A 6,419-nucleotide genomic window follows, 5' to 3' on the forward strand; every position below is an offset into this window, starting at 1 on the left:
ATAGATAGATATAAAAATGCGCAGCTCTACTGCATATTGAGAAAAAAAATCAAACGACATAAGTAGAACATTGCAAAGCAAATTTTTTCTTTTTGGAATAAAACAAAATTTTGCATGCAAATCTAAAACTAAAGAAGTTTGGAAAAAGTTTTGTAAAAAAATTTTGCATCCAAAAACTCAAAAAGAAAAAAAAAACTACTGGGGAGCTCGCCGCCTCATCCGAGGGTTAGCGCCCAGGGCAGGTCCCCGCCGCCGCCTGGGCCCGAGCGCTCGGGGAGCGCGCTGCCATGCCGCACAGGGAGCTCGCCCTGAGGAGCTCGCCTCCTCCGCCCTGCCGTGTAGCTCAGCTCCGCTTCCTTTGCCGCGCCACCGCTACCCCCGCCCCAGCCCAGTCACGCTGCTCCCGTCCTGCCATCACGGCTTCGTCACGAGCTCAGCCGGGGGAGTTGAGATGCAGTAGAAAAAATGAGAACCAGAGAGAACCAGAGAGGAAAGACGGAAAGAGAAGCGAGAAAGAGAGGAGGAAGAAAGGATAGTGTGGCAGAACCGCCCGACATAAACCGGCTTAAGTGCGCTAACCATCACCGAAACGACAATCAGGGTTAACACACACTTAAAACGGAGTAATCCGGCAGTGCTGTCGGGTAAATTCCCGATAAAACCACTTAAACCTGGATCGAACAAAGCAGCATAACTCACACGAAGGCGAGTTCCAGAGATTACAACACTACACCATATATTACAACACAGAGGATTTAACATAACTTTAGGATTACAAACCAGGTTCCAAATTTAACAAAGTACTTTTCAAAGCCAACAAATAAGAAGTTCACCAGTCCTTTATTTTAGTGGAAAGTAAACACGAGAACTAACGACGATATGGATGTCTCGAGAAAACCCGATACAAGACATCACTCGTTCTTGTCATCATTGGCCGGGGACGCATCCCACTCCACGGACCAACCAGGCGGAAGAGTGCAAGGCCAGGTTAAACTGGCAATCATATCCTCAAAGATTTCACCTAAACATAATATAGCCACAAGCAAGGCTGAGTATTCTAATACTCAGCAAGGCTTACCCGACTGAGGGTATACTTAGCCCTTTATCTAGACATACAAGGCTTTTGGCTTGAGGGGTTTGTTTTGCCGAAAAGCAATAAAGAGTGGATCCTTAATTGCAGGTTTTAGCTTTCAGGTTCTAGTTCAATTAACCACTCTAAGTGAGCTTCTATCCAACAACATACATGGTGAACAAAACTTATCTTTCATCAATCAAACATATTCATTCTCATCACCATCAAGTTCCACTTCTTACTCTATGTAGCAGAAGAGTTAAGCAGTCCCATTATCCGTGAGAGGCGGACGATTCGAATCGAATTTGTTAACCTTGCAAGGCAGACCTAAACACACGTCACGTGGTTACTCCCAGAGTCACACGTGCAACATTTCCCCTTTCTTTCCGGGTTGTGGATCAGGGTCACCGTCCTCGACTACAGAGTACGACGACTCTGCACCCGCATGTGCGCGCATGAGAAACGACATTCAAAGGAGGTGAGGGAAAAGTCCACTCGCCGGGCCAATCAGGTACTTAAGCTTACCGATTACCATATTCTCGGCATGTGTTTAGTACGTTCAAACGCTTAACTACCACTACCACACACTGCGGCCATATCAAATTTCACTAAACAGACAGGACACCCCAAGTACCACAGTCCCGCCCGTAGGCCTTATGGTTGCAACAGGTAGTAAACATCCAACTCCTATAATTCTCGCGAGTGATAGGAAATCACTCGACTTCTACCGAACATTAGCATAGCCAACTAGCGACCTACACATACTAGTGTTCAAACATCGGTACCTAGGATTATGCAACTAAGGTTCCAGTCAACTCCTGTAAACTTAAATGCACAAATAGATAGGAACAATAATAAGTTGCATAAATTTAAAATAGTAGGACATGCTTCGGGGCTTGCCTTCCTGGGCGTAACTGGATCTGGGCTCTTCCGAACTCGGGTTCGGGTCTTGCGCAGCTTCAGTTAGATTAACTTGAGCTTCGCGCTGCTCACTCTCGGACTCGGGCACCAGCTCGTAAGTTCCGTCAACGAGAGTAGTAGTATCTATATGAGATGCAATGCACATGGGTAAGTCGTTGTGATGGTAAAAATTTATGAATTCTTTCACAATAAAGGTGTAATGCAAACAAAACCCGAAGTTAAAGAGTGAAACACTTTCATTCATATTTTACTGGGCAATCGTTTATAGAGTAGCAACTCAACATATCTAACTACACAAGACATCAAGATCAACAGCACAAGAAAGCTATACTAATCTCCTAAACAAGTGGGAGTAGTTTCCTATAGCAATTAAACCATGGTTGGGTAATAAATCAACAACTCAGCACACATATAGCAGTAAATTCAAAAAAAATTACATCAAACAGAAGGTAAATAGAACTAGCTATCCTGCAAAATTCAACCCAAAACCTGTAGTCAATTAGCCAGAACAAAACATGCAAACAGACAACTCCTAGAACAAGATTGAATTATACAGGTTAGACCAGAGTATAAAACAATCTCAAACTTTAACAGTAGGTCTAAAAAGGGAACAATTAGCTACTGTGAATTTTTTAGGATTTATTATGCACAGAATTAAATAGGAGAAAATAAACAAAACATACATCAGCTTATCAAGATTAATTTTTAGACCCTGTTCTAATCATGAACTGGGGTTCAAACTCCATGGACAAGCTAAACTATGCAAAAAGAACACTCAGAAATATTTTCATGATTTATTATCAAAATAAACTATTTATCATAATTAAAGTCTACTAAACAAGCATTAAAACAAAGAAATAGCTACACAAATCTATAATTAATGAAATTTGGACAGTAGTGTTCACCTAGTATTGTAAGTACACAGAAAAAGTTTCATACATATATCTAGGACAGAACATACAGAAATAAAAAGCAAAATGTTTTACTAGATCTAGCCAAGACTAGGGTTTCATCTAGTTACAAAGGTCAACTAGTGCTCAAATTTTTACACAACACTAAGCATGGAATGGATTAACTACCAGCCAAAAATCACACACAGATGCTAAGTAGAACTCCTAGAATAATTATAGTCTATGAAATCTAATCTTTTTCTTAGATTAAAATATATACAGAAAATAAATATGAGCATGTAATGAAAGTTGTAGATCTAGTAACAAGGAATTCAGATCAACTGAGTTTGAATTTTTTTTGATTTTTCTACGAATTTATATTGATTTTGCAAGTTTGCTGGTTTGGAAAAGGAAAAGGAAAAAGGATTTCTATTTGCGCAAAGGCCCCTGGAAGAAGTTTTCTTCTCGCGGAGAGGCCCCTGGCCGGCGTTTGAAGCAGGGGAGCGGCGGACGGCGGGATTCCGGCGTGGGGGCTCACCGGGGGCGTGGGGAAAGTGGGGGAAAAGCTTCACGGCGTCGAGAGGAACCCAGGGGTGGGCTCGGTTGGGCGCGGGACGGCTGGAGGCGGCGGCTCCGCGGAGCAGGAGCTCCGCCGGCGGCGTTTGGCGGCGGCGGCGGCGGTCCGGTGGCCCGGGGCGGCGGCGAGCGGGTCGGGGAGTACCAGTGGAGGGCGAGGAAGCTAGCTGCGGGTGATGTTGGGCACGAGGATGGGTGGAGGGGTGAGCTCCGCGGCGAGCTAGGGGACGGCGGCGGGCATGGTGGCGGCGGCGGCCGTTCCCGGCAACAGGGGTTCGCGGGGTGTGGCGCTCATGCTCAGGAGGGGAGAAGGATGGGTTGGGAACGTCTCTGAGCTTCGAGGGAAGACTCTAGGCGAGTCAAGGGCGCGAGAAGGGGCGAGGAGCGGTCGGCCGGCTCGGCACGGCGTCGCCGTGGCGCCTCGGCGTCCATTCTCGACGTGCGCGCAAGGGGCAGTGCCGCGTGGCGAGGCCGAGCGGGTTGAGTGGGTCCGGTTTGGGTGAACCCAGGTGTGGGGAGGCGGTTTGGCCGGGGAGGGCGGCGCCGGCGTGAGGCCGACGGCCTCTGGTCGGCCGGGCAGAAACAGGGGAGGGAGGAGAGAGCAGAGAGAGTAGAGAGAAAGAGAGAGAGAGAAATTTGATTGATTTCAAATTTGAATCTTTCTCAAAATTTTCAATTAACACTCGAAAAATTTTGAATATGAAAGATGTTCCAAATTTCAAATCCTACCACTTTTGTTTCAGGCCTACTTTCATTTGGGACCCAATTCAAAAGTTCAATTTGAATCCCGACAAATGTAGTTATTACCCGGTTCGAGCTAAATTCAAATTTTTCTTCGACTTTTGTATGAAAACTTAAATATATTTGAGCATGACAATTGTTCAACATTTAAAACTCTACAAGTTTTACTTCAGGAAAAAGCTCAATTAAACCACAGTCTGAAAATTATTTTAAATCTAACACAACAAGAGTTTGAAACCCTAATTATTTCATGTAGACTTGCATTGGGTTAAGGGTACCTGATTTGGTACTAATGACCCTAGTTTAGCTAATGAAACACCTGAGGTGTTACAACCTACCCCCCTTAAAAAGAATCTCGACCCGAGATTCGAGTAAAAAGGCTAAGTGTGGAAGGTATGTGTACCTTGGAGAGAAGCTAGAAAACCATGGTAATGTTCATTTAGATAAGTTTCAGTCTCCCAAGTGGCTTCTTCTTCAGTGTGATGACTCCACTGGATTTTGTACATTTTAACTACTTTTCTTCTGGTTACCCTTTCTTTCCGATCCAGAACTTTGATAGGATATTCCACATAGGAAAGGTCTGGTTCAACCCGTATATCCTCTTGTTCGACAATCTCCGTGGGAACTCGGACACATTTCTTAAGCTGAGAAACATGGAAGATGTCGTGTATGGTGGATAGTTGCGGAGGAAGTCTCACTCTATAGGCCACAGGTCCACAAATTTCAATGATTTCATAGGGACCTACATACCGGGGAGCTAGTTTTCGTTTCACTCCAAATCTTTGTACACCCCTGGTTGGAGAAACCCGAAGGTATACATGATTTCCAACTTCGAATTGCAAGGGATCTCTTCTTTTGTCGAAATAGCTCTTTTGCCTAGATTGTGCCGCTTTAAGATTTGCTTGGATTACCTTCACTTTTTCTTCTGCCTCGGTAACAAGATCAGGTCCGAATACCACTCGTTCTCCGACTTGCGACCAGCTCAAAGGAGTACGACACCTTCGACCATACAAGGCCTCAAAGGGTGCCATTTTTAAACTCTCTTGATAGCTATTGTTGTACGAGAATTCTGCTAGAGATAGACACTTATCCCAACTCTTGTCAAAGTGGATGACACAAGCCCTCAACATGTCTTCTAAGATTTGGTTTATTCTCTCTGTCTATCCATCTGTTTGAGGATGATAAGCTGAGCTTCGAATCAGTTTGGTACCAAGAGAAGCTTGCAATTGTTCCCAAAAGCGTGTTGTGAATTGAGTACCACGATCGGAAATGATCGTTTTAGGTACTCCATGTAGGCAAACAATGCGATCGAGATAAATCTCGGCATATTTCTTGGCATTATAGGTGGTGTGCACTGGAATGAAGTGGGCCGTCTTGGTAAGTCTATCCACGATAACCCAAATGGAGTCGTGCTTCTGGGATGTGTTTGGTAATCCAACAATGAAATCCATACTTATGTCTTCCCATTTCCATGATGGGATAGACAAAGGTTGAAGAGGGCCGGCTACCTTCAAGTGGCTGGCTTTTACTCGCCGACAGGTATCACATTCAGAAACATACTTAGCAATTTCTCTTTTCATCCTAGTCCACCAGAAGTTTTGTTTAAGATCTTGATACATTTTGTTACTGCCTGGATGGATGGAGAACTTGGAAAGGTGTGCCTCATCGAGGATTTGCTTTCGGAGCTCATGATTCTTTGGAACGACTATGCGGCTTTCGAACCATAGATTCCATGGTGATCTTGGCGGAAACACTTATATTTTTCTTCCCCTTGGGAGAGCTTCTGCTTGATGATGTTAATACCCTCATCATGTAGTTGCGCCATGATAATTTGATCGTGGAGGGTTGGTTCAATGGAAATGTGGTTTAAAGTGCCTTGGGGAATCATTTCCAAATTTAGTCTTCTCATTTCGGAACACAGTGTTTGGTCATAAGATTCCACAGTTAGGCAATTACAATGAGTCTTGCGGCTTAGTGCATCCGCGACTACATTGGCCTTACCCGGATGGTAGTGCACCTCGAGATCGTAGTCTTTGATTAATTCCAACCATCTTCTTTGTCTCATATTTAAATCGGCTTGGGTGAAGATATATTTGAGACTCTTATGGTCTGTATAGATATTGCAATGAGTGCCCATAAGATAGTGTCTCCAAATCTTTAGAGCATGAATGACAGCTGCTAACTCAAGGTCATGGGTCGGATAATTCTGCTCATGGGGC

Source organism: Panicum virgatum, chromosome 8K (assembly GCF_016808335.1).
Source record: "Panicum virgatum strain AP13 chromosome 8K, P.virgatum_v5, whole genome shotgun sequence".
In the NCBI taxonomy this organism is placed as follows: domain Eukaryota; kingdom Viridiplantae; phylum Streptophyta; class Magnoliopsida; order Poales; family Poaceae; genus Panicum; species Panicum virgatum.